The sequence below is a fragment of the Callorhinus ursinus genome, unplaced genomic scaffold, assembly GCF_003265705.2.
Source record: "Callorhinus ursinus isolate GAN/ISIS: 27379988/994484 unplaced genomic scaffold, GSC_fseal_2.0 scaffold99, whole genome shotgun sequence".
NCBI classification, from domain to species: domain Eukaryota; kingdom Metazoa; phylum Chordata; class Mammalia; order Carnivora; family Otariidae; genus Callorhinus; species Callorhinus ursinus.
Genome location: NW_027397161.1, coordinates 423,973 through 433,012, shown reverse-complemented (window position 1 = coordinate 433,012; position 9,040 = coordinate 423,973). Strand labels below are relative to the sequence as shown.

General features: G+C 58.7%; 1 long non-coding RNA gene across 1 annotated transcript; it reads right to left on the bottom strand.

The window, feature by feature from the left end:
* Window positions 1-2,280: 2,280 nt before the first annotated feature.
* On the bottom strand, window positions 2,281-8,974 carry LOC141371773 (uncharacterized). The gene is made up of 3 exons (XR_012377002.1): window positions 8,813-8,974; window positions 3,663-3,775; window positions 2,281-3,077 (listed from the first exon to the last, which is right to left on the bottom strand). It is a non-coding gene; the product is annotated as an uncharacterized lncRNA (long non-coding RNA).
* Window positions 8,975-9,040: the final 66 nt, after the last annotated feature.

The following is a 9,040-nucleotide window of genomic DNA, read 5'->3' as shown; positions in this document are numbered from 1 at the left end:
GATCTTATTTTTGTGCAGGATCGAAACTCCAATACTTAGAGGGCCTAATGCTTCTGCTTTCCCAGGAAAAGGCATTCTAACACGTGGTTGAACCCTTCTCTTCTATGAAAAGCACACTGGCCCAGAGGGACCGCAGACCACAGACGCCTGCGTACTGCTTGGAGGACCCCCGGTGCCCATTCGCCGGGATAAGGTCCGTGCAGACTGCTGCGTCTCTGGGAGCCGGGGTCAGACGCCCGCACGGGGATGCATCCCGCCGTGTCTCCACCACCACTGGCTTCTGAGGGTCATCTCCATCCGAGGCCCCAAGCTGAACCATCACCAACTCATTGTTTGTCCTGCTGCTGTGGAAGGCGGGCCAGGGTTGCCGGGGCGGGGGCAGCACGCCCAGCGTCATCAGGGCCGGTGGTCTCGCACAGGCCGCCTACCTTACCTAATTCCATACACTGTTTCAGATGCACACGGGCAGTCAGGCATGTGAGCCCACACCGCAAAAGTCGCCGACCAGGAATCCGCCCCCCCGCCCCGCCGCTGGGGCTGCAGGGAGGGGGAAAGGGCCGCAGGCGCTGGGCGCAGAGAGGGGTGCGCAGGGGCTGCGCGGGGGTGGGGGGCGTCCCAGTGCCCGACCCAGGGGTGGCGGGGGCCGCAGGAAGGGCGCAGGAGCGGCACGTGGCCCCGCGTACAGGTGCAGAGGCGGCCGCTGGGTGGGAGGGGTCGCCTGCTGGCTCCCCACGGTGTGGCGGGCGGGTGAGCGCGGGGCGCCGGTGCCGCGGGCACGCACAGAGCCAGCAGAGCGGCCAGCCCCCACCTCGAGCCCCGCACGCCCCGGGGGCCCAGCCAGACGCCCCCATTCACGGAGCGGGGCTCGCGGGGTACACCGCACCCCGTCCGGCCCTGCGCGTTGGTGGCCGCACTGTGTCCCGGTGACGGGAAAGAGCGTGCGCGCGGCCGAGGGTGGGGCTTCCCCTTTCCCTCCCACCACGGGTCCCCAAGTGCTCACACACACCCCACATGAAAGAACGAAGGGTGTCGACGGCGCCCCGTCCCTAAGCAAAGCTGAGCTGTCCAGCACGAGCGAGCCCGACCTCCTCTGTCTGTTGGGTTCTCTTTCCATTTCTTCTCCGACCAACCCCGAAGCTGCAGACAGCATGCATCCATGAGGGCAGGGTGGACGTGGCGGCCATGGCCAGGTCCCTGCTCCTTCCCGTCGCGCGCCCTCCCGAGCGCTCCCGCCTGGAAAGCCATCCCGCAGTGGGGGCCCCACCAGCTCCAACAATGCAGGCGGGGAGAAGGGCGGCTTGAAACTTGCCCTTGGAAAGAAGGCTTTGGAGTCAGGCCAGAGCCTTGGGGATTTTTCCTGGGGGCCCCTGAGGGCTCCTTGAAGGGGTCACCCAGAGACCACTGCCACAATAAAGCAGTCTTAACTGGGGGGACAGGGGGTGCTGGTGCGTTCCTCATGGGAGCCCTCATGGGGGCCACTGGCCCAGCCCACGCATGGGCTCCCCCTGCCTAGGGCCCTGCTTACAGGCCTCTGTGCCCCCCGGGGACCCTACACCTGCCCTGACCATGTGACGGCACAGGTACTATGTTCCTAGGCTTTAATGTGGCTCCGCATGGCGGGGATTGAGTGACTTCACTTTCCTGACAAGCACGGCCTCCAGATGGGAAGCTGGGAGTCGACCCCTGTTTCGGCCGCTAGGGCTGTGGGGAAGGTTAGCCTTCTGTTTCCCCAGAAGTTAAGATTCTGGGTAATCAGGGTCCTTTGGTGGAGGAGTCGTCCCCCCGCTCAGCCGGCACCAGCCAGGCTGGACTGCAGCCAGCAGACAGACCCCGCATTCTCCGTGGCCATGCCCACACAGCAGCACCCTGCAGGTCCTCCCTGCACCCTGCGGGAACCCCGTGCTTACCCTTCAAGACCCCAGCCAGCACTGCCCAGGGCACCATCACCCCCGAACACCCCAGCCCAGAGCCGCATCCCCCCACCCCCACTGGACTCTGATTGTCTGTGGTGGGGCTACATTCTTGGTGGCCGTACCTCCGCCTTGCACGTAGTAGGAGGCCAGAGGATGTCTGAGGGTGGGGAGCCGCGGCCCTCCTGCCCCTCCCCCGACACTGGCGTCCACCATCTTTTAAAACTGATATTTCCATCCTGCCCTGTTCCAGAAGGATCTGAGGCAACTTCGATCGAATCTTCTCAAAGACTGATTTCCCGGGAGTCCTGGATTAGCTGAGAGCCAGAGGCTTAAAATTATACATTCACTCGTTCAATCAATCAGCAAATATTTATTCAGCTCTGAGTTCTGGAAACAGATTCAGTCCACGCGGGCCACAAGTTTCCACATCCAGCTTCACCCAAGACTCCTCGGGGCCCCGGCTCTGCTTGCCACCCTGGGGCTGGAGTGGGAGCTTAAAGCGCTTGCACGTGGTCCCAGGAGGAAGGCGGGGGAGGCCACTATCCTCCCCTGAGAATGCATGTTCCTCCCCGGTCCTAACCCTAAGGGCTCTGTTCAAAGGAGCTGTTCCGTGCGGGTCGCAAACTTGTGCTTGGACCACGGGAGCTGGGGTCCACAGGAGCAATGCAGAGGCCCTGACCACCAGCCTGTCCTGGGACCCCGGGAAGGGCAATCTGCTTCTCCAGGACTCACACCTGTCACTGTAGAGAAGAGGTTGAACTGGATGCCCCCAGAGATTCCCAGCTCTGGAATTCTGGAATTCTAGAATCCTGGCGCTCTGGTTCGCACACGAGGACGGAGGAGAACCATTTGGGGAAGGCAAGGACATTTCCGAGCTTCTCATCTTAAAGAAAACTGCCAAAGGCGATGGGCTTGGGGCCCAGCTCAGTGAGTCCCCCGCCAGAGCACATGAGACCTCTGCTGGAGGCCGAGCACAGAAAGGCCCCGGAAGCTCATTAGCGGCTTTGCTCTCGGCGTTGCTGGCAAACATGTCCTGGACACTTACATGCGAGACGGGGTCCGGACGGAGGGGCCCGCAGCCACGAACAGGGAGCAGAATGCCTGTCATATCCCATTTGAGCACCAGGAGACCCCAGTCCCTCACAAGGCGAGGCTGTGACCGGGCTGTGGGGAGAAATGAAGCAGGGTGAGGAGGTTGGGGGCTGTGGGGGACAAGACCATCTCCCTGAGAAAGGGTCCAGGCAGAAGTGAGTGGAGAATGGGGACAGCTTCACAGCTGAGGGCAGGAATGCGGAAGGGGGCGGTCCCGGGGGGGGTGCGGTAGGGAGGCAGGGGCGGCAGCTCGGACAGCAGGCACAGGCCCGCACGTGGCAGAGGGAGGAAGAGGGAGGGTTCCCAGTACTTTGTCTTGAGCAGCTCAGGGAATGGGGTTGGGATGGAATGCTAGCCTAGATGCCCTGTTCTAGAACAGTCTATGACTCCATGTGTCCGGCTCCTTTTCCCATTAAAAACCTGCCTTTCGCTCTGTCCATGCTTAGCAGCCCTCCTCCCAGTTTTTCTGGCTTTCTGCAGGATCCACCCATGAGAAGAAAATTAGGCAAAGTTGGTCTTTGGTGCCTACCCCCCCTACAATCGGCTACTCTTCTTCCTGGGGTTCTGGCACAGGGAATGAGGGGCACGAAGCCAAGGACGGCTTGGATCGGCCTGCTGGTCCTGCTCAGCCCTGCTTGTCCTGCCTCCTGAACCCACCTCTCTCCCTATCTTAGTGACTGAGGCCTCTGCTTCCAGCCCGTCTTGGGCTGCTCAGCATCTTCCTAGAAGCGGTGTGGCAGTGTCTGGAAGCGTGCCCACGTGGACTGGCCCTGATGGACGGAAACAGGAGAGGTGAGGCACCCTGAGAGCACAGACAAGCACGGCCGCAGCTCCAGAACAGCCCGCGCTCCGGCAGAGGCCACCGTCTGCCCACGAGCCACCCCTGATGGCTGACACCATTGCTGACGGCAGCTGACCGTGGCCTCGACACACTTCGAGGGCGGCTCCTGGCTTACCTGCTGCTCCTGGTCCCCTGGACTGGGGATTCAGCATCTGCATGGTGATCCTTAGCAGGATGCTAGAGCGCTTCATTAAACGATGGATCCTGAGTTTTTTCTTAAAGAACATGCAGCTTTTATGAGGCCAGTGTTGCCAGGTAGCAAGCAGCACCGGGTAAAGACATCACAACAAAAGACAACAGAGCAACGTCTCTCAGGAATATGGAGGCACCAGGTCTCAGCAAACACCCCCACACTGACTCCAGCAGCCTACCACAAGAATCCTACACCACGGCCAAGCCGGATTTATCCCAAGGGTGCAACATGGGTTTCACATCCAAAAATCAAAGTAATATTTCATATCAATAGAATAAAGACAAATATCACACGATCATCTCAATACATACAGGAAAAGCATCTGAGAAAATCCCAAATCTTCTCTTGATAGAAACCCTAACGAACGCGGAACCGGAGGCACCTCAGCCCGCTACAGGGCCTCTGCAGAAAACCCACAGCCGTCAGACTTGACGGGAGAGGTGCATGTGTCGCCGGGGGCATACAACGGACGACCTTCGGCCGCTCCCCATGACTGATCGTATGACCCGCCCCCGCCCTGCCCCACCGCATCGCACTCAGAGGTGCACACACATAAGGAAGAATGGAAACATGCTCCTACCGAGCCTGGTACACGGAGCTTTATAGCCCGTGACAGCCAAAGGTGCAAACAGCCCTAAAGCCCACTGACAGACAAACAGATAAAATGTGGTCCAACCATGCAATGGAACGGAAGAGTGTGCAGCCATAGAAAGGGATGAATCCTGAGCCCTGCTGCCCCATGCATGCGAGAACATTACCCTGAAAGGAGCCAGACACCAAGGCCACCAAGGCCACGCGCTGACTCCATGCACGCAGACGCCCAGCAGGGGAACACTACAGACACCAGAAGAATGTGGCAGGTTGCCCGGGGCAGAGGGGGCAGAGGTGAGGGGGTGACGGCTGCAGGATTCGGTTTCTCGTTGAGGAGACAAAGACGCTCCGAGTTCGCGGCAGCCACACAGATCTGCAAACACACAAGCAACCACGGAGCTGTGCACTTCAAGTGGGTGAGCCGTGTGGATGTGAGTTAGATCCCAATAGAGCTATTTCTTAATGTAAAACGCAAATTTTCACATGTTAGAATGCACCCAAGCCAGCCCCCGGGGTGACACACCCATTTCCCAGGGCTGCCGTGACAGGTACAACAGTGGGGGGCCGGAAACGCCACCCCAGTCCAAAGCCGAGAATCTGAGATCAGGCGTCAGCAGGGCTGAGCCCCTCGAGGCTCTGGCAGAGGTCCTTCCTTGCCCCCCCAGCCTCTGGTGGTTGCTTCCAACTTTGGTGTCCCTCCACTCGTAAACATGTCTCCCCAGCCTCTGCCTCCATCGTGACCTGGTGTCACCTGTGTGCCCAGGTCCCTCCTCTTCCAAGGATGTCAGTCCCTGGACTTAGGACCTCGTCTAGTAAGAGCCTGATGACACCTGCAAAGGTTCTGTTTCCAAATAAGGTCAATACACAAGCACGGGGGTTAAATTCAACCCCCGGCAGGCTGCAAGAATTTGCCTTTACAACACATTTCATTGAATTCGCCTTCTTTGGCTGGGGAAGCAGGGGTGGGAATTGGCGGCTTGTGTCACCTGGAAGGGTCCTGCTGACCTACTGGCTTATGTTCCTGAATGTTTCCGGTATTTTTGGCTTTGTTTTCATTGATTTACTTTGTGTTTAATTTTTCAGGGTTTGGGGGTTTTTTGCTTTGGGTTTTTATTCTATAAACACAGAGCATTAGACAAGCACTGTGTTTATGAACTACTAAAAGAGACATTTCCTTCCTTTGTCATCATGGCTTCAACCTGGGAATTCGCCCTAGGCAGGATGGCTGAAGCAGTAAGTACCACCCCAATGTGGACGGTGGTCCCCAGGCCCATGGCCAGAGCATGGACATCGCTTCCCAGGCCCACCCTGCACTTGCACAATCAGAATGAACAGGGGCACCCCCCCCAGGCCAGCCAACCCCAAACGCTGCACAGCCTCTGAGCTCCTCCACTCTAGGAGGGTCTTCATGCAGAGCGGGCTCCTCCCCACCTCGGGCCCCCCCCGTTGCGTTACCTTCATTCACTTGCACATCTGCTCCCCTTGAGGGTGGGATGCTGCCTAATTCATTCTCACATTTACTGCCCAGAATAACCGCCTAAACACCCTGACGAACAGCTCACAAGGGGCTCTCCTCCACCGCAGACATGCAGACCCCCCCATCCCGTGCTCGTTCAGCCCCCACCCCTCCCTGTGTCCATGTGGCCCGTTCAGGGCCTTGGGCTGCCCTCAGATTCAAAACAAGCCATGCTGGACCTGGTGAACTCCACGCCTGCTCTTGGGCCCAAGGGCTCCCTGAGGGGATCCAGAATGCTCCCCCCACACACACTGTGTCACAGGGCACTGCGACCTGGCCACTGGGTCAGGCCCTGCGAGCCACCTGGAACCATGTGCTCCCAAAAGGCCAAACCCAAACCTCGCCCCCTGAGCCTGTGCCTCCCCTCTCACGCAGGGACACGGTGGGCAGGAGGGAAAGGGGACTTCTGGGTTCCCGCGTCAGCCCCCGCTCGCCTCGGGCAAAGGAATACAGGGCCTGTACCAGCTAGAAGGTTGAGAGGTCATCAGCATTTGTCAGTAAAAAGCAATAGGAATTTCTAAGCAGCGGCATCTGGAAGAGCAAAAGAGATCACACTTCAATCACCAGGAAAACCTCTGCTCATTACGCACAATCATTTTTAGTTATTAATAGGTACCCGCTAGACACTGACATTTTGCAGGTTTTCTCCACGATGCGCCAGGGACACTTCTGGCATTCGGTTTATCATTTTCATCAGTGTCTTCCATGGATTGACCGCCCGACCCCAAAATCTCACACTGTCACTCATCATAAGTGAGGTTATCAACATGTACGTAATCAGAAGACACATGAGGGTTTTAACTGTTTGCATACGAAATTACTTCATTCTTCATGCTTCAAAAAAATTCAATCTTGCATAATAAATGATGATAAGGTCCAGTTGACAATTACATATAGGTGGGAATTGTATGAGGAGATGCCTGGAATTTCGATGGGCTGGGAGTGTATCTGGAGGCTGCTGAAGCAATCAGCCGCGAGTCTGCTCCCCTGGCGCTGGGGGTTAACGCAGGGCTCCCAGCCCCCACTGGAGGCTGCCTCCCTCACGCTGCAAACTGGCACGTCTCCTGTGTGTACCTCCTCCCGTGACACGGCCTCCACCTGGCTTAGATGCACGGTCCGGCGGATACGAAAATTAATTAGGCTATTATTGTAATGCAGAAGAAGAGCAGCTTGTCTCGAAAAAATCTTACAGGGACCCACCCCCCACAAACAAATGTCACCACCAAGCCTTGCCCTGCAAGGAAGACCGCCCCAGGATGTTCGGGGGGACTTAGGGTGTGGGCTCATCACATCAAAGAAGAAATGAGAGCAGAGTGTGTTCCGGGCTTTTCCAAGGACAGCCCGTCTCCTCAACACATGACAAGGCTTCAGACGGAAATGTGATTTTAGGTCTGATTACAACAGTTTAGGACAGCACCGTAATTTGGCTCATTAATGAGATGCGTCCCTCCTGTTCTAACCTAGATATTGCATCCGAGGGAGGACCACGAAAATCACACTGTCCCCATGCTGCTGTGTACCTCCTCCCTGACATCGTGGCGACACACTTGCACACACACACGGAGGGTCAGTGGCAGCCGCCACCAGCGGTTCTGAGGGTGACCACAGCCCTGCAGCCCCGGAGCCCCCCCGCCCCCCCACCCCCCAGCCCCGCAGCTGCGAGACTCCCCCAGGCCCCCCAGGCCCACAGCCACGCTGCCCCCCGGCCCCCCAGCCCCACAGCCCCCCAGCCCCACTGGGGTGCCTGCATTACAGCCACTCCCCCCCACCCCGGGGCGGCCGCGTCCCCGCTGCTGCTGCAAAGCTCAATGATCAAAGGGCTTTAGGAAAACGGTCTCCACTCAAGGTTAAAACACGAATCCATATACTTCTACGTAATCCCAAACACCCTTCCCCATGGAATGTCTGCAAAGTTGACAGGTACGTTCTCACTTTAAAAAGTTCCTGTATTTTCTCCAGAGATGTGTCTGCGTGTCACAGCCCCTGGAGACGTGAGGCTTCGTCGGACTCACTGGGCTGCTGTGCGGGCGCAGGGCCCTCCAACCCACCTGGCGCTCCTCCGTGTTGGGCTCGGGTGCTGCCTGCCGGGCGTCCGAGTTGGAGGCCCCATCTCACTGTCCACCCACAAGCCTGTGTCCAGTGCCGGCCGCTGTCCCCACCCACGGATGGAGGCGAGGGGTCGAGGATCCTGAGAGAGGAGCCCCAGCGCGCCCGGCCCCCGATGGGTGGCGATGCGAGCGTCTGCCCGGGTCACTGTGTCGCCCTCCCCTGCCTGCACCCCCGGGTGCTCGAAAGAGTTCTGCCGACGGCCTCCCTGTGGAGGCTTTCAGCGACCTTGGGCTAAAGGCGGGAAATCTGGCTCATCCCCTGCATTTCCACAGCGTGTGCAGAAATAAATGTCACCAGATTCGCCCGATCCAAAAATCTGCCAGGAGAATGGGGAGGAAGCTCCTGCCTTCAGCGTCTGGCCCTAGCTGGATAAAAAAGAAAATGCTGCATTGAACCCTACGGAACGAGATGGAATTCCGTGGAACTGGGTGGTCGGTTCTAGGAATACATGTGGCACAAAGAGGGGGTGCACCTACACACACCAAGTATCTCAAGCACTGCGGTCTGACTCAGTCCTCACGGCCATGTCCCCAGGGAGGGATCTCCGAGGGGCTCACCTGCACCAGCTTTCCTACTCCCTCCCGCTCACCGGGGTGGGCGAACCCGCCACTGAGTCCCGGGAACATGTCACTTCTTGCTTATGGGGACATGCCACATCCGGAAATGCCAGACTCCACAGAGACGCCCTCCCGGTGACGCCCTCCCCGTGACGCCCTCCCTGTGACGCCCTCCCTGTGGCGCCCTCCCCGTGACGCCCTCCCTGTGACGCCCTCCCGGTGACGCCC